Raw genomic sequence first — 18,731 nt, 5'->3', positions numbered from 1 at the left:
GGCTAATTCACCTAACCTGTATATCTTTGGATTGTGGAAGAAACCAGAGCACCCGGAGGAAACCTATGCAGACACAGAGAGAATGTGTAAACTCCACACAGACAGTCGCCCAAGGTTGGAATCAAATCTGGGTCCCTGACACTGTGAGTTAGCAGTGCTAACCACTGAGCCACCATGCCGCCCCATTCTATCCTCCCTCACGTATTCATTGAAATTCATTTACATGTATTTGTACCATTGTTACAATGACACTCTGTGGTAATGAATTCTCTATTCTCACCATCTTCTGGGTGATGAAAGTACACTTACATTCCTTATTTTTTTTAAAAGTAAGCTCTTGTATTTGAACTTTCTGCACGTTTATCCTATCAATCCTCATTAGGATTTTAAAGACCTTGACTTGCACTTGATATTTTTCTGGAGAAAAGAGAAACAACTCGTCAGAACTATACAGCAATACACCACATGCTGCCATAGCATCTGCACCACAAAATTTATAGATCTTTATTTCAGTTTCTGCCTCAGGGAAAATCATAGTTGAGTCATATAGCGCTAAAACAGATCCTTTGGTCCAATTCATTCATGTTGACCAGACATCCCAATCTGACCTAGTTCCATTTGTCAACATTTCCCTCTAAACCCTTGCTATTCCTATACCCATCCAGATGCTTTTTAAATATTGTAATTGTACTCACCTCCACAACTCCCTTTGGCAGCTCGTTCCATACACGCACCACCCTCTGCCTGAAAAAGTTACTCCTCAGTTCCTTTCCCCTCTACCCTCCAGTTTTGGACTCTCCCACCTCTTAATCAGTGGGGATCCCAGATAGAATTATAATTAGGTTTTATTGCCATATGATCTTAAGTAGAGGGTGTAGGAGTCCAGAGAAAAGTGTACAAGGGGTTACTGTGATACGAGTTTACAAATTACTGGATTATCCTTTGTTTTCCATCTCAGTTTGTATGCAAGTATGTGTGGTATTTGGGAGGTAGGATGTTTCTGCCACCATACACATTCCTTTGATTTAGGGTTTTATTAGCTTGCTGTGGGAGAGATTGGGTGTTATTGAATCTTAATAAGAAGAGGCTGTAGTCTAACAAAATTTGACTTTATTACACAGTAGTCATTAGATGCATGTTACAGTAATTTGTTAAGTATTGTTATTAAGGTTATGAGGAAACCTGTGGATATAGGTCTGCACTTCATGTGATCCTGCCTTATCTCCACCCAACTGGCCTGACATCACCAGACCAGATGGTGCTTAATGCAGTTTCCAACATTAACCCTTTCAGAACCAGTACTTTGTACACCAGTATTTAATTATAAATCTATTATTTATTTGATCCATATAATGACATCAGTGTTCTGCTGCAAGTTGTTTGTGCTTCTGTTTGAATGTGGCTCCATTTTAACCTTGACTGGAAACAGCACGGGATGAATCTTTTTCCTAGGGCTCCCTTCAGCTGTGTCAGGATGCTATCAATTGAGCTTTGTGAGATCATCTGCACTGCCCATATCAGCCTCGATCGGATCAGATTAGCCTGACACAGACATTTCTAAAACGATTGCCAGTGAAAGTTCCCTTATCCTTCAGTACTTTGACTATATGGTTTTCAGTATCCTGGAGCTGAATTCAGCAAGATTCAGCTGCAGCATCCATCTTGTAATATCAAGGCCAGAATCTCTGCAGTGTTTACGAAGTGTACACAATTTAACTCTGTATGCAAATAAATGGATTTGGAGTGAGTTAAATACTTGACCAAGGTGCATGTGAGTAATGCAGACAAGGGATAGTTTTCAATGCTGGCAATGGGGTTCCACTTAGTGGGTGGCACGGTGGCACAGTGGTTAGCACTGCTGCCTCACAGCGCCTGAAACCTGGGTTCAATTCCTGCCTCAGGCGACTGACTGTGTGGAGTTTGCACGTTCTCCCCGTGTCTGCGTGGGTTTCCTCCGGGTGCTCCGGTTTCCTCCCACAGTCCAAAGATGTGCAGGGTCAGGTGAATTGGCCATACTAAATTGCCCGTAGTGTTAGGTAAGGGGTAAATGTAGGGGTATGGGTGGGTTTCGCTTCGGCGGGTCGGTGTGGACTTGTTGGGCCGAAGGGCCTGTTTCCACACTGTAATATAATCTAATCTAATCACTTGGCGGCTGCAGAGCTGGTAAAAGTTCAGCATCACTTCCTTTCAGGTCACCAGGCACTTAGGTGATCAGTGGCAAGTCTTTCCTGGGATTACGAACCCCCTGGAGGTGGGATCTGAATCTGACAACCAATCAGAAGCCAGCATCTTATAACAAGCAATAACAGGAGCAATTGGAGTCATCGGGATGTACAGCATGGAAACAGACTCTTTGGTCCAATTTGTCCATGCTGACCAGATAGCCTAAATTAATCTAGTCCCATTTGCCAGCACTTGGCCCATATTCTTCTAATCCTTCCTATTCATATATCCATCCAGATGCCTTTTAAATGTTGTAATTGAACCAGCACTATCTCCTCTAACAGCTCATTCCATACACGCACCACCCTTTGTGTGAAAAAGTTGTCCATTAGGTCCCTTTTAAATCTTTCCCCTCTCACCCTAAACCTATGCCCAAGTTCTGGACTTCAATAGATTGCAAAGATCCATGATTGCTGAAGGATGCCAGAGCAAAGACAATTGAGGGAGTGTTGTGGATCAAGGGTGGTGGGGGCAATTGCGCGGGAGAGTGTATTGGCAATGAAAGCTTGTGTAGCTCTGAGCAGCCCTCCCTGCCCATGCTGTGTTCCTCAAGCTGCTACTGTGAGTCTTTGAATGTTCAAATCCTCCATGGATCATGCAAACAAACCTGACCAACTTTGCTTTCCTGGTTTCTCCATATGCTGTCTGCTTTTCCCACTGCTTGTTCAATGCTGAGGGTGGTGGTATCAGGGCCTTAAGTAGGAATTAATTGCTCACATAAGGGGCTCAATATATGATGGCACAAGAAACCCATCTCTGAAACTTCCTTTCTTGGACTTAATGGGGCAGAGGTAAAAAGCTAGAATCTCCACCTAACACTGTCCTGCCTGATTAAATGCCCTTGCTTCCAAACCCTTCTACATTGCACCCAAAGAAAGGTTCAAGTTTGATGTTACATTGTGGTGTTCAGGTGATCTTAGTGAAATTGGTGGAGAATGTTCTTCAATTGGCTTAAGTACTCCAGGGCAGGAAAATTGGACAGAATTCCTGCTCCTTGCCACCAAAATAAGCAGATTATGTTGTGTTGACATTCAGTTACGATGCTATAGGGTTTGGTTCTAATGGTGTTTATGGCTTAATAGCCTGCCAAATTTTACTGTATTTTTAATGCTCATTTGAGTGAGTTATTAGAAGATGACAGTGTTTAAGGCATTGTGTCCAATCAATACTTTCAGAAAGAAGAGGAAGTTGGCGAGAAAATGCTTGTCCCTGATGTTAGTGCCATGCTACTAATTAGAAATGAAAGAAAATCCTACAAGATGGATATGGGCATCCTCTTGATCTGACCACCATAATGTAAAGTGGGCCTCTTGTGAGACTGAAGACTGAGTCTCTGATGCTCAGGTCCCAGTTAGTGGCACTAGTATATCCATCCTTGCACCTGTGATTACATCTTTTTTTTTGTTCTATCAATTTGTTCACTATGTAATCCAGCAATTTATGAGCATTGTAACTTTCACAAAAATGACAATTCCAAATTATGAAGAAGGGTCACTTACCCTGAAATGCGAACTCTGCTTTCTCCTTACAGATGCTGCCAGACCTGCTAAGCTCTTCAGCACTTTCTGTGTTTATTCCAAAGGGTTGCTACATTTGACTGTTCCAAAATAATACTTACATTCAGTACTGCCTACAAACAAGGGCAGACTTGTTGTGAAACATTCAATAAGTTATTAACAACAATTCAAGGGCCATTGATTAGTCAGTTTTAGGCTGCTGGATGAGCACAGCCTGAGAAGAAGATTGCGACATTTTGAGATGTTAGTCAGTCAGGTACCTAGGAGCAGGGAGAAGAGGCTTCATCCCCAGAAAGGTGCTGGATAGCAGGTTCTGAACTGTTAGGATTCTGGAGATGTCTGGGAAGTCAAGAGGTGCAGCTAAGTGTTGGGGCTAGAGTTCAAGAAAGGCTCTGTGAGATTTGAAAGCTTCAACGAAGATGTGTAGCATGCAAAGTTCATTAATAACAAGGGTGAATGAAGCCCACAGCAATACTTGCTTGTGGAGCTGCGAAAAGTTAAAGCTCATTGAAATGCAGATACAGTACCATCTTGGTGAAGTTAGCTCCTTAGCAAAACTGGAAATAATGGGTATCAAGGGACAACTTCTCTGCTGGTTGTGGTCACACCTTGCACATAGAAGGATGGTTATGGTTGTTAGTGTTCAGTGATCTCAGCTCCAGGACATCTTTGCAGATGTTCCTCAGGATAATGTCCTAGTTATATCCAGTTATCTTCAGCTGCTTCTTCAATGACCTTCCCTTCATCATAAGGTCAGAAGTGAGAATATTTGCCGATGATTGCATAATGTTCAGCACCATTTGTGACTTCTCAGATACTGCAGCAGTCCTTGTCCAAATGCAACAAGATCTGGACAATATCCAGGCTTGGCTAACAAGTTACAAGTAACGTTCAGACCACACAAATGCCAGGCAATGACCATCTCCAATAAGAGACAATCTAACTCTGCTCCTTGACATTCAACAGTGTTACCATCACTGAGTCCCCCAATCAACATCCTGGGGTTACCATTGACCAAAAACTCAACTGGATTCACCAAATAAACACAGTGGCTACAAGGGAAGGTTAGAGGCTAGGAATACTGAGGCGAGTAATACACCTCCTGACTCCCTAAAGCCTGTCCACCATCTATAATGCACAAGCCAGGAGTGTAATGGAATGCTCCTCATTTGCCTGGATGAGTGCAGCTCCAACAATAGTCAAGAAGCTTGACACCATCCAGGACAAAGCAGCCCACCTGATTGACGCTATCCACCACTAAAGTTCAGTAGCAGCAGTGTGTACTGTCTACAAGATACGCTGCAGGAATTCAGTGAAGATCCTTAAACAGTGATGGCCACATCCCATGAATGAATTTTTAAAAAGCTAGACTTATTCTTGCATGTCAGCGCTGATTTTGTAGCTTCAAAACTCCAGGGAGCACAATCACAGGAAAGGTGAGTAAAGTTCCAAAATGTGAGCACATAGAGTCATCAAAATCTATAGCACGGAAATCAATCTTTTGAACTAATTCATCCATGCTGACCAGATATTCTAAATTACTCAGGTCCCACTGGCCAGCATTTGGCCCATATCCCTTTAAGCCCGTTCCTATTCATATACCCATCCCCCAGATGCCTTTTAAATGTTACAATTGTACCAGCCTCCACCACCTCCTCTGGCAGTTCATTCCATACACACACCACCCTCAGTGTGAAAAATTTGCCCCTTAGCTCCCTTTTAAATCTTTCCACTCCCACCTGAAATCTATGCTCTCTAGTTTTGGATTCCCCTACCCGAGGGAAAAGAAATTGACTATTCACTCTATTCATGCCCCTCATGATTTTAAAAACTTTTGAAGACCCACAGTGTCACTCAAGTTTGGAAGTCAGGACAGGTTGCTGAGGAAACAGTGAGATCAGCTTTGACTACATTTGCTATTCGATGTGCATTACGGAGTGTTTGACCTCAGGTCAATTCTAAATAGATGTTAGAACATAAAATGTGTCAACAAATTGCATTACTGTTCTAACTTTGTTCATTGTTTGGGTTAAAACTTGGAATCTTGTGGCTTTCTTTGGTCTAAGTATCTGAAGATCTCATCTTTTCTAGTTTTTAAAGGAAGTCACTGGCCCCTAGCCAGATTGTTTTATAACTTTGGTGGTCAACATTATAGTACACCCCAGAAGGTGAAATCTAACACTTGTTAGGTCAGCCACGGTGTGAATCCACAGAGTGAGCTGCGTTGTTGGCATGCTGAGAGTAAGCCCAAGCTTTAAATCAATAGGAATGGGAGATGGGAGGGTACAGCTCTTAATTTTAGTTACAGAAGTGAGAAAGATAACTTCAACTTGCAATTGTAATGCAAATAAATGCAAATTAGATGTATCTGTGGCATTGTAGCTATTATGCGAAGAGCACTGAAGAGAATAAAGGAAAATGAAGGAGAAAATAAAATAAAGCAAAAACATGAATACACAAAGTTAAAGAATCCAGAAATGATTCAGAGTATTGTCCTGATTTAGCTAGTCAGTTATTTTAATTACAAATGATACATTGAAAATTACAAATTATGTGCTGCATATATTTGAATTCAATTCATTTAATTGCAAGGATTATCAACTGTCTATTTTATTGTTACTCACTACTGATGTGGTACATCACCAATTAAATAAAATGCAGGTCTCCACTAACCCTTTGTCTTGCCCAGAAAGATTTTTCCAATTAAGGAATTCACTAGATTGAATTTTCAGCTTAGGATAAATTTAGAAATATGCTTATTTTATTTTGTAAGCCCAAATTAATTACAGCTCCAGTATTGTGCTTTATCAACGTATAAACTGAAAATGATAAACTAGAAAGAAGATGGTGAAATTTGGTTCAGGCATGCAAAACTTTTAATTGAAGGGACCAAACTAAGATGGCATTAAAATAATTCCGTTATTCAAAACAGTTTAGTGTTCAGGCATTTGCTTTCAAATTAAACACATTTCTTCATTTGTCATAAGAAGAAATGTTATGATAAGTGCATTTTCGAACTTTAACTTAGAAAGGTCAATTTAGATTGGAAGAGCAATCATTAATAGTGCTGCTACAAAGACTTCATCCTCTGCTGTCATGGCCTTCCATAGACTTACTTCTATATTCCTGTAATTATTTGTGTCTCATTAACCATGGAATATATCTAATGATGACTTTATTATTCTAGGTGTAGCATAAACACTTGTATCAATTTATGGCATAGGTCCAGCTTTGCTTATTGAACTTCCCCGAATCAATGCTAACCATAAGTCAGCTGCTAGATGCATGTGTGACCAACAGTTTGGCAAATAATCCCTTTTCTGGGAAGAGAAGACAAAAAGGTTGAGAAAAAGAGATGACTTTAGCTATCAATGACAGTGCAGTCCCTATGCTTCAGGTACACTGGAAGTTGATGGCATATGCTGACTAGGAGTCTATGAATCAATGACAGGTCAGCTTGCAGGAACTGAAATAAAATACTTAGATAATCTATACGCTGATACCCATGCTGATCTCTCTGGCATGTATTCCTCACAGCACCAGGGACCAGCTTCGAGTCCACCCTTGAGAAAGATGTAGAGTTTGCACATTCTCTCGGTTTCTTCATGGGTTTCCTCCAGTGCTCCAGTTTCCTCCCATAATTCAAAGATGTGCAGGTTAGGTGGATTGGCCATGTTAATTTCCAGTAGTGCCCAGGGATGTGCAGGGTGCAGGCCATGGGAAATGCAGGGTTAGAGGGACAGGGCGGGGGAGGTGGTGGGTTTGGGTGAGATGTTGTTCGGAGGGTCGGTGTGAACTCGATGGGCTGAATGGCCTGTTTCCACACTGTGGGGATTCTATGATTCTTAAACATTGCAGCCTCAAAGTACTATACTTCAGGGGTTTCAAAACTGATATTGTTAATTATAACTTGACTTCCTTATGAGAAAAATGATTTGGAGATGCTGGTGTTGGACTGGGGTGTACAAAGTTAAAAATCACACAATACAAGGCTACAGTCCAACAGGTTTAATTGGAAGCACTAGCTTTCAGAGCGCTGCTCCTTCATCAGGTTGTGTTGTGTGATTTTTAACTTAATTAGAAAAAGGATGACATATCATGCCATTTCACCTCACATCAGGAATTCAGCACCTTGTTCATATTTGCATCACAGTTATCTCTGCAGAACAATATTTGAGCATTTGTGAGTAAGTTAGTGCCCAGAAAGTGTTGATAGCCCTATCGACATGACCTTGTATCACTTTGGTGATAATCAAGAAAAGACTCATGGGATGGTCATTGGTCAGATGTTTCTCATTCATCTGTGATTCTGATTTAAACCTTCCCCAACAGTAGTAGCAAATAGGACATCAGTCCTGCTCCTGTTCGGATACAACTGTTTGTCCTGATCCCATCTTTTCCAAAGCCAGTCTTAATGTCTCAGGAATCCGAAATCTTCCCCCTACACCATTTCTCCAGTCATTCATCAGAAATATTATGTTATTTCTATGCTGTCTAGCACATGGTATTGGCAGTAATGCTGACCTTTTGAGGTCCTACCCTTGAGTTTGTGTCTTAACTCCCTCTATTCAGATTGCAGGACTTCACCCCTTTTTAAAATCTATATTGTTGATACTAATATGTACCATGACCATTGGCTGTTTACCTTCCTCCTTCAGAATGCCCTGCATTCTGAAATATTCTGAAATATTCTGAAATATTCTTGACCTTGACACTAGGGAGACAACATGTCATTCTGGAATCTCGTTTATGGCTGCTTATCTTCAGTATAATCAAAAAAAGAGATAAAAATTAACTGAAAGACTGTAGACCAGTATCGCTCACCAGTGTCATTATCAAGGATGTTCATGGAATACTCTTGTCCAAATATCACAATAATGAAATCGGGGGACACTATTAAATTGGATTCAGCGAATCCTTACCAATGAAGAAAGAACGGTGTGTGATGGTGAACCAACTCTCCAAGGAATATTTTCTCCAAGTTGGCTCCTCTGCAATATATGATTGACCTTCCCAAAAAGCTTTAAAAAAAACGATGTGACTGTCTCCTCCCTGATCTCTTGGAGGCCAGAACCAAGGACCAATCAGCGCGGGAACAAGACCTGACTCCATGGTGACCTGACATTGAGGAAGCATGTGGCACGGTGGCTCAGTGGTTAGCACTACTGCCTTACAGCACCAGGGACCTGGGTTTGATTCCAGCACTGGGTGACTGTCTGTGTGGAGTTTGCACATTCTCCCTGTGTCTGCGTGGGTTCCTCCAGGTTGTCCAGTTTCCTCCCACAGTCCAAAGATGTGCAGGTTAGGTGAATTGGTCATTCTAAATTGCCCATAGTGTTCAGGGATATGTAGGTGAGGTGCATTAGTCAGGGGAACTGTAGAGTAATAGTCGGTGAATGGGTCTGGCTGGGGTATTCTTTGGATGATCATTGTGGACTTGATGGGCCAAATAGCCAGTTTCCACACTGTAGGGATTCTATGTTCTATGAAGGCCTGACCACAGGTCCCCTGGAATGCTCAAGGTCATGACAGGTGCCCAGGACCCCATCAGAAGCATATGCTTACCTTCCAGAGGAAGGACCTGAGGGGAAGTTTTTCATGCAGAAGGTGGTGAGTAGATGGAACAAGCTGCCAGAGGAAGTGATGAAGGCAGGTACAATCACAACATTTAAAAGGCATCTGGATGGGTACATGAATAGGAAGTGTTTAGAGAGATAGGAAACAAGTCCAGGCAAATGGGACTAGGTCAGATTGGGATGTCTGCTTGATACGAATGAGTAGTACAGAAGGAGCTGTTTCCATGCTGTATGGCTCTATGGCTCTATAAGGTGAGAAGTGGAGCAGTCAGCTGATGATTGCACAATGAATTGAGTTGAATTGAATTGAATTGAGTTTATTGTCCCATATACTGAAAAGATTTGTCTAGTGAGCAATGCAGGCAGATCACATAGTTAAGTAGATAGATAGTAAATAATAGGTAAGCAGCAGCAAAATCAAAAGCCCAGGTATAGGTGAATGTTCAGTATTGTTCAGTCTACTCTCAATCATCAGTAAAATGATAGAAGATATCATCAACAGTAGTATCAAACCGCACATGCTTAGCAACCTGCTCAGTGACAGTTAGTTTGGATTCTGCCAGGGCCACTCAGCTCTTGACTTCATTATAGCCTTGGCTCAAGCATATACAAAAGAGCTGAATTGCAAAGGTGAGATGACAGAGACTATCCCTGACATGAAGGCTGCATTTAACCAAGTGTGGCATCAAGGAGTTCTAGCAAAGATGATCTTAATGCCCCATATCCATCTAAGCCCTTCCTATTCATATACTCATTCTGATACCTTTTAAATGTTGTAATTGTACCAACCTCCATCACTTCCTCTGGCAGCTTATTCAGTACACAGACTACCATCTGCGTGAAAAAGTTGCCCTTTAGGTCCCTTTTAAATCTTTTTCCTCTCAGCTTAAGCCGATGCCTTCTAGATTTGCACTCACACATTCCAGCTGTTTACCCTATCCAATCCCCTCTTGATTTTATAAACCTCTATAAGGTCACCCCTCAGCCGCTGATGCTCCAGGGAGAACAGCCCCAGTCTATTCAGCCTGTTCTTATAGCTCAAACTCTTCAACCCTGGCAACATCCTTGTAAATCTTTTCTAAACCCTACTGGAATGTGAGAAACTTACCCTCAATCCTGATGGACTGTGAGAAAAAGACTCATCCAGGAAAGTGGAAATGTATTCCATTGCATTTCTGACTTGTAGATGATGAAGAGTCTTTTTGGACAATCAGGAGGCTAATTATTCACTTACAGAACTCTCAGGCTCTGAGAGCCTGTGGGCAGAATCCTAAACTCTCAAGGTTGCTTTCAAATGTCTTCATGGCTTTGTGCCTCAGAACTCCTCCTTTCTCTGCTTCCTCCATTTTCTGCTGATTTTCATTTGATCTTCTCTTTGTTCCATGCCCTGATAGCTTTATATTTGGCAGTGCCTTCCTTAAGAATTTAGTTAGTCCCCTTTGCCTTAATACTTCCTTTGCCTTAATAATTCCTATGCCTTAATACTTCCTATGCCTTAATACTTCCTATGCCTTAATACTTCCTTTGCCTTAATACTTCCTATGCTGTCATAAATGTCAGCAAAATCCTTCTCTTTGGCCAAGCCTTTTCTACATTTGAAGACCTTCTCTCTGCTGTTTCCTCCTTATTATAAAACAGTTTTATACTTAACCCAACATATGAGAAGCATTACATAGAGTGTTGTTATTCATCTGAGAAGTATCTGCCTAATTATCTCATATAAAGATAAAAGGAGTTAGAATTAGAATTAGAATTAACCCTTTATTATCACATGTACTCAAATGACTACTGCACTTCAGTGCTAGCTTAGGTTTAAAGGTACCTAGGCACAGCTCCTTCAGTTACAAGATCTTAGAATATAGAGAAATTAAAAAGTCCAGCATTACAGAAATAAACAGTCAGATCAACGATCTTCCAACCCAGACTATGCACTGGGCCTTGGCACCAGACTGCACTGGGCTTCACCCTGAGGTTCATGAGGCTGGTAGATCGTTCTGGAATCATCTCAAGACAGAGGATCCATGCTGAGGCCATGCCAGGCTGAGACAACATCATGTACCACCGAAGGACTGCCACGCTGGGTGAGAGGATGCCATACCACACCAGAGGGCTGCAATGTCAAGCCATGAGGGCCCCTCGTTCTCTCTGCGCTGATGCTGGAAATCAGAGCCTGGGAGTCATCAGCAGCCGGATTGTTCACAGAGTGGTTAGCACTGCTACCTCACAGCATCAGAGACCTGGGCTTGATTCCAGCTTAGGGCGACTGTTTGTGTGGAGTTTGCACCGTCTCCCCATGTCTGTGTGGGTTTTCTCCCACAGTCGAAAGATGTGCGGGTTAGGGGATTGGTCAAGCTAATTTGCCCATCATGTGCAGGCTATGTGGATTTGTTATGGGAAATACAGGGTTATAGGAATAGGATGGGGAACATGTCTGGGTGGGAGGCTTGGTATGGGCTGAATGACCTCTTTCTACATTATAGAGATTCCACTCTAAGATGTAATTTAAATTTACTGAACATGTTTTAAGCAAAGAAAAAACATAATTTAAAAATTACTTTAAAGATAAAGAAAAAAATTGCAGTGCCTTAAATCTAAAATGAAACAAAACACAGGAAATACAAAGCAAGATTTGAAAATATATTTGAAAAGACTTGACCCCAGAACAAATGGATCAAGACCATTTTCTGAAACCCTGACTTATCTTTCTTGCGCAGACTTTCATTGGCTGTGCAACTTCTGTGAACATGCCTTATCTTTTTTGTTTTACATGTCAATTAATTTAGTTGGTTTCCAATCTAAATGTCTTGCATTCATTCGCAAGAAACTTTACAAAGTGTGATTAACTATTCATCCACCATTCTAACAGACGATTCTACATTTATTCAGAAGAGTCAATTCTTCTATAATTTGATGGTGTGTTCTTCTGCAACACCGCATTATAGAAAAACCACACTTGGCTTCAAGTGTTGGCGCTGCAATCGCCAATTCAAGTTTTAAAAGTTTGTGCTGTAGAAACAGCATCCCCAATTCGTCAATTACTTTGTAGTGAATTTGCATAAATGAAACGCGTGTTATAACAGAACCACCTATATCGTACATTGAGGCAACTGTAAATTTCAATTCCAATCAGCACTTCATGAAGGGTAAACTGTTTGGTTGAGTAGTCACAGTTCTTTATTTTCTTGTTGTGTCGAGTCATCCATAATATTGACATAAATCAGTAAACTTTGGTTAGTTTTCAAGTCTCTCAAACTCAGCAAAATTGATGGAAAGGTCAAGTTCTTTTTGCAACGTGGCTGAATTCATTTAGAATATTCAGCAACTGCTCAAATACAAATTGAAGGGAGCAATGTTTTTGGACAGGATTTACAAGTTTCCCTTCCTCTTCCCTTTAAAGATTCCTATTGCTTGTACTAACATCTGATGCGATTCTCCTGCTTTCAGCTGTAAATCAAGCCACAGAGCATGTGTTGGGCAGGTAATTTAATACTGTTACTGACCTGGGCAGACCTCACTGTAAGCCCTGGGGGCTCATATTCAATTCAGGTCATCTCATCTTGAACTGAATATGACACCCCATACCCCCACAACAAAATTAATAGGGCATGTTGATTTGACCTAAACGGAAGGCCACTGGGCCATCTCTATGGTGCTGGGAGGATACACAGAGCTCATTGAGGCAGGTGTGACCCGAGAGAATGAAACATATGATTGGCATTAGTGGCTGTGCTTTGTTGACCTAATTTGGACTGTGTTATAAAATAAGCAGGGGTGGTCTCAAAAGGCTTTCAGTGAAGTTCTTGCCACACGTTTTTTCCTCAATTTATAGGTCAATTGCATAGGTCAGGTCACTTCTATCGGTCAGCTCATTCACATAAATCAATAAAACTTCTAATAGGAAATGCATGACTTACCGGAGCATTTTTTTGTGTCAAAATCCTAGAACCCCCTTCCTAACAGCATGGTGGGTGTCCCTAAACCCAAATGCCTGCTGCAGTTTAAGAGGGCAGTTCACCACCACCTTCTCCAAGGTGATCAGAGATGAACAAGCAACATTGGCCTAGCCAGCAATCCACGAGCCGATAAATGAATAAGACAAAGAAAGCCTTGTGGGTCAGCAGCAAGAACTCACCTCAAAAGATGGAATCATTTTTAGTCCGTATAGTCCTGTTAGATTTGTGTTGTCTTTTGCAAGTTTCCATTGTCTGAATTAGTCCAGGATTGAGTTTAAAAGCAGAGAGGTTATGTTGAAGCTGTACAAAGTGCTGGTGAGGCCATATGCGGAGTACTGTGTGCAGTTTTGGTCTCCTTACTTGAGAAAGGATGTACTGGCACTGGAGGGGGTGCAGTGGAGGTTCACTGGGTTGATTTCAGAGATGAGGGGATTCGTTTATGAGGACAGATGGAGTAGACTGGGATTATATTCATTGAATTTAGAAGAATGAGGGCGGATCTTATAGAAACACATAAAATTATGATGGGAATAGATAAGATTGAAGTAGAGAGGATATTTTCACTGGCAGGTGAAACTAGGAAAAGAGGGCATAGTCTCAAGACTAGAGGGAGCAGATTTAGGACTGAATTGAAAAGGAACTTCTTCACCCAGAGGGTTGTAAACCTATGGACTTTCTTGTCCTTGTTGTTTTAAAGCTTTTTTTGAACAATAAAGTAATTAAGTGATATGGTGAGAATGCGAGTAAGTGGATCTGAGGCTACAGAAAGATCAGCCATGATCTTATTGCATGGCGGAGCTAGCTCGAAGGGCCAGATGGCCTACTCCTGCTCCTGGTTCTTATGTACTTATGTAGTGATGCTTAGTTCCATGGGCCATGAAGTATATTAGCTTTGGTTGCTGGTGTGGGAAGTTTGAATAATTTGCATTTTCTATATTTGATTACTATACTGTGCAGAACACTTTTCACTGTATTTTCCTAAACAAACATGAAGATAAATCATTCATTCATTACTAAAAAAAGTAACTGATCTGAAATTGTTTGTTAGCAGCTTATTGAATGCAGTAGTGACTGAGCCCCAAGAAATTGGTATAGGATCCTGCACGTGTGGACACGCGTAGGAGAACATTAAGTCCCATTTACTATGCAGCACAAAACTGTCCACATCCTATTTGTTGCTGGAAAGGAAATTGATCTTTGCTAATTGTCTTCATCGTCATCACACAGCTTGCCTGAATTCTCGTTTATGTCTGGAAGTTGTACTGTTATGGCTGTGGGTTATATCACTTTGCGATCCTCACCATAAACATAACCTGAAAATAATCCAATCTACTGACAATTTATTACATCCTAGTTTAAGCTAGAACATTTGTCAATGATAGTTTTGCATTTGAGTGGATAAAAACATTATGAGAATTGTTGGGGCCGCATTGAGACAGGGCAATGTTAACAATAAACAGCAAGGGTTGTAACAGGCTTTATGAAGATACTGTAAAAGAAAAGATTCATTGGCCTTTCTTGTACAATGGTATTTCTAGTCCAACAACTTTATTTGTTAAAGAAAAGCACCTTGTTGATAAAAGTGATTTTCTGTCAGTATCCCACAATTTGGTTGGATTCCTGAGATGACATTCTGAACTTTGTCCAGATTTCAAATGAACCTGCTCATCAAAAAGAGGGTGGGTTCAAATTAGAATCGCGTAGAAGATTGGGTCTAGGTGGAATGATCTTTGGATTTACTCTCTGCCCATTTTCACATTCCGTTGAGGCAAATCACTGGGTTTCTGCATCCGAAGTATGAATGGGATGAACAGTTTATCAGCTGGTTTAGACATTCAGCAGCATTGCAGCAGTTTTAGGTGCATAAAGCAGTTACAAAATCTCTAATATAGTGGACAGACTGCATGCATTCATTCCATGCCACCATTTTGATTTGAGTTGGCCATTTAGACTCCAGGCTTCCTGCTGGATGCTAGTGTCAGGCATTGAAAATGAGTATACGAAGAGCAATGTTCAGTTGTATCAGAGTGTCAGCATTCGAAACAATAGGTGAGTGTAAAATATTTTCCTTACCTCATCATATACCCAGGAAGAGCAGCCTAATAGTCCCAGCTTGACAGGAAGACTGTGGGTTACTTCCAGCAGCCCCTCACCTTCCTTCTCATGGAAACATAGAATCCCTACAGTAAGGAAGCAGACCATTTGGCCCATCAAGTCCACACTGACCCTCCAAAGATCATTCCACCTAGACCCAACCTTCTATCCGATCCCTGTAATGCTACATTCTACATGGTTTATCCACCTGCACATCCCTGGACACTATGGGCAATTTAGCATGGCCAATCCAGCTAACCTGCACATCTTTGGACTGTGGGAGGAAACCGGAAGACCCAGTGGAAACCCACACAGACACAGGGAGAGCATGCAAACTCCACACGGACAGTTGCCCAAGTGTGGAATTGAACACGAGTCCCTAGCATTGTGAGGTAGCAGTGCCAACCACTGACCACGGTGCTGCCCATTCTGGTGAATTCTGGTTAATTATTGCCTGGACATGTAGAAACATTAACAATATATGCCATAAAATGTGGTTATTTGGCCCACCATAACCCTGCTGGATAAAAAAGAAGTATATCCATCCACATTGTACTATCAAGAACTTGGTCAAAGACATTACAACATAATAATGTGCTATAAATATAAAGAGTATTTCTATACCTAACACCCTGACAGGCAGAAATTTCCAAAGCCCCTATACCCTCTCAGAGAAAGAATTTATCCTCAACTCCCCTTCAATTCTTCCATTAATTATTTTAAATAATTTTAGCCTCTGGTTATTGACCTGCGTTTCCAAACTTAGGTTCTGATGACAGGAGACAGATCTGAAATGTTAGCTCTCTTTCTCTCTCCCGAGATGCTGCCTGACTGCTGAGTATTTCCAATTCTTACTCTCTTAATCTTAGATTTCCGGCATCTGCAGCATCTTGTTTCTGTAATAATAGTCTGGGATTCTGATTGTTTTACACTCCTAACAGAAATCTCATTTCAGCCTTCTCTGTTCTAAAGACACACAAAAAAAAATCTTTCCTCACAGCTAAATGTCTCAGGTACTGGCAAAATCCCAGTAAATCTCCTTTCTATCCTCTCTCTTGCAATGTGGTGATGAGAGCCGTGTTCTGTACTCCAGCTGCAGACGCTTTTGTGATTCTTTGCTTGGTTAAATGTCAGCCGTTCTCACTGCCCCATGCATGGTCAGTAAGCCACCCCTGGGGCCACAAATTGTGCCAGGAGTTTATTTGTACTCTCCAATGGGCTCACTGCATTATTGACCATTACCTGCTGTTGCCTTCATCAAATGTATCTAGTGTGCACTGCACCATACTGGGGTCCAATTCAGGCAAGATCAATTTTTGTTCTTTTGAGGAAGGGTCACCTGACCCGAAATGTTAACTTTGATTTCTCTTCACAGATGCGACAACACCTGCTGAGCTTCAGCAACCCTAGTTCTTTCAGTTTTTAATTTGGCCTTCGATGTCAGTTTGCTCCTGTTTTGTTGCCAAACACCAATGTCACCACCCTTTAATGAAACCAGCAATTCTCAAACAAAAACAAAATTGCAAAGCTGGGCTGCTCTTACTACGAAGAGATAATAGATGATTTGTGAAAATCATATTGCTCATCTTGAGTTCAGCACTAACCTCAGAACTTACTACTGGAAATAAGATTTACAATATATTATGCAAAATCTGTACAAATAAATGTTTGTATTTTAGTATTTAATGGTATTTTCTGGACCAGAAGTACAAGTAATAATGTTTGCCGTCTGAAAAGCATCTGGACCCATATGAGAAGTCCAACCTTTGATTTCATTCAAGTTCCCAGATATATCTACGTTCTATGAGTTGGTTATCTCTCTTGATTTGCAAATGTGTGGGAAGCTTCCAAACTTCTTCTGATTGACTGCAAGGCAGGCTACCGGAAATAGACCGAGAATTAAAATCTCCAAAACGACATTTTATAATTAACCAACATTGTTTTCTTCATATCAATATTTAATCTTTGAAAATCATGAACATTGCAGTTTCCTTTATATTTCTAGTTATAGGGTGAATAGTAAAGATAGGAAAGGGGGAAGAAAAGAGAAAGGACAGGGGTTTTAGTTAAGGAGAGCATTGCAGTACCAAGGAAAGAGAATGTGTCAGAGCCTTCTGGAGCTAAGGAATAGGAAGAGTTCAGTTGTATGTTCAGTATAATAAGAACAGAAGAGCTAAGAGCAGGAGCAGGCAATTCAGGCCCTTGAGTCTACTTCACCATTCGATATGATCGTGGCTGAGCTCATCTAGGCCTCAACTCCACTTTCCTGTCTGCTCCCTATAGTCCATTACGAAATGAAAATCTATCTCCTCCTTAAATTTCCTCAATGTCCCTTCATCCACCACATTCTAGGGTCATGAATTCCACAGATTTACTTTGCACACTTCAGGTTTCAGACTCCGAAGCCACCAAAGTTTGACTTGAATGGAGGCAGCTGCTGATTTGAATGCCCAGCTGCCTCCATGAAATGCACTGACGTGAACTGCAGCTTCCCCTCCTCCAAAAAAAAAGAATCACACCATGTAGAAATCATTGTTTCAATAATAACAGAAGAATCCTTAATGTATTCTTCTCACAGTCCCACATCTATTATTTTAATAGCAGCTAAATGGCTAAAGCATTCCTACACTTGAACTCATGCTTGTGCAGGCAGTGACATGACTGGAAATGAGGTCCCCAGCAATTAGAAAATTGTTGGAAAATAAATACTGTTTTACTTAATTGAAAGTATTGATAATAGAAATGTCTTAAGTAATGATTTAAAGCTATGATTTTAAGCCGAGCAGTTTTATGAGGAGAGAAAGAATCTAAATGTACGATAAAAGCTCCGTTAATTTATAAACAGTGTACTCTATAGATATGATAGAAATTGTATTCCGATTGGAAATGTTTTAAAATCACAGATAACAAAATTAGTTGTTGGGTGGCTGCCAGGGAAATTTAGATAGCTTCAAACCAACAGATTTCACCTTTGACGGTTTGCAGGATCAAATAAAAGATGAGAATTTGGCCCAAGTGTTCAGTAGCAGCAATCTGGCACTTGTCCGACACACATGGTCTCTATTAGAAATTGTGTGTGAAGACTTTAATAAGAAACAAACAGTCCCATTTATTCAGTGCCTCCGCAAACTGAGGCGTCACATATCGGCTAATAGCCAGTGAAAATGTCAATTAATGATTTTGTCCCTTGGCTGAAGAAGCTATGTTTTTCAATGTAAATAAAGAATACTAATGTCAGGGCATCATTCTTCAGTGAATCAACTAAATTTTTATTTACTCTTTTGTGGGTTGCGATATTGCTGGCATGTTCTAACATAAAATAATCTTCAAATTCTTCTTAAAGAATGAACTAAATGAGCAGATATCAT

The 18,731-nt window shown here is 40.9% G+C and overlaps 2 long non-coding RNA genes across 2 annotated transcripts in view; one reads left to right on the top strand and one right to left on the bottom strand.

The window, feature by feature from the left end:
* Positions 1–826, bottom strand: part of LOC148151936 (uncharacterized) — a 29,814-nt gene extending 28,988 nt beyond the window's left edge. The window contains exon 1 of the long non-coding RNA XR_015759137.1: positions 696–826. This is a non-coding gene — a long non-coding RNA (uncharacterized LOC148151936). The remainder of the gene's footprint in view (positions 1–695) is intronic.
* The window catches only part of LOC122560605 (uncharacterized), a 164,155-nt gene that overhangs the window by 369 nt on the left and 145,055 nt on the right, over positions 1–18,731 (top strand). The window lies entirely within an intron of this gene.

Source organism: Chiloscyllium plagiosum, unplaced genomic scaffold (genome assembly GCF_037043375.1).
Source record: "Chiloscyllium plagiosum isolate Xiang-an unplaced genomic scaffold, Cpla_swu_hap1 HiC_scaffold_2, whole genome shotgun sequence".
Lineage (NCBI taxonomy): Eukaryota > Metazoa > Chordata > Chondrichthyes > Orectolobiformes > Hemiscylliidae > Chiloscyllium > Chiloscyllium plagiosum.
The sequence above is the reverse complement of the archived record's forward strand: the minus strand, read 5'-3'. Positions and strand labels throughout refer to the sequence as shown.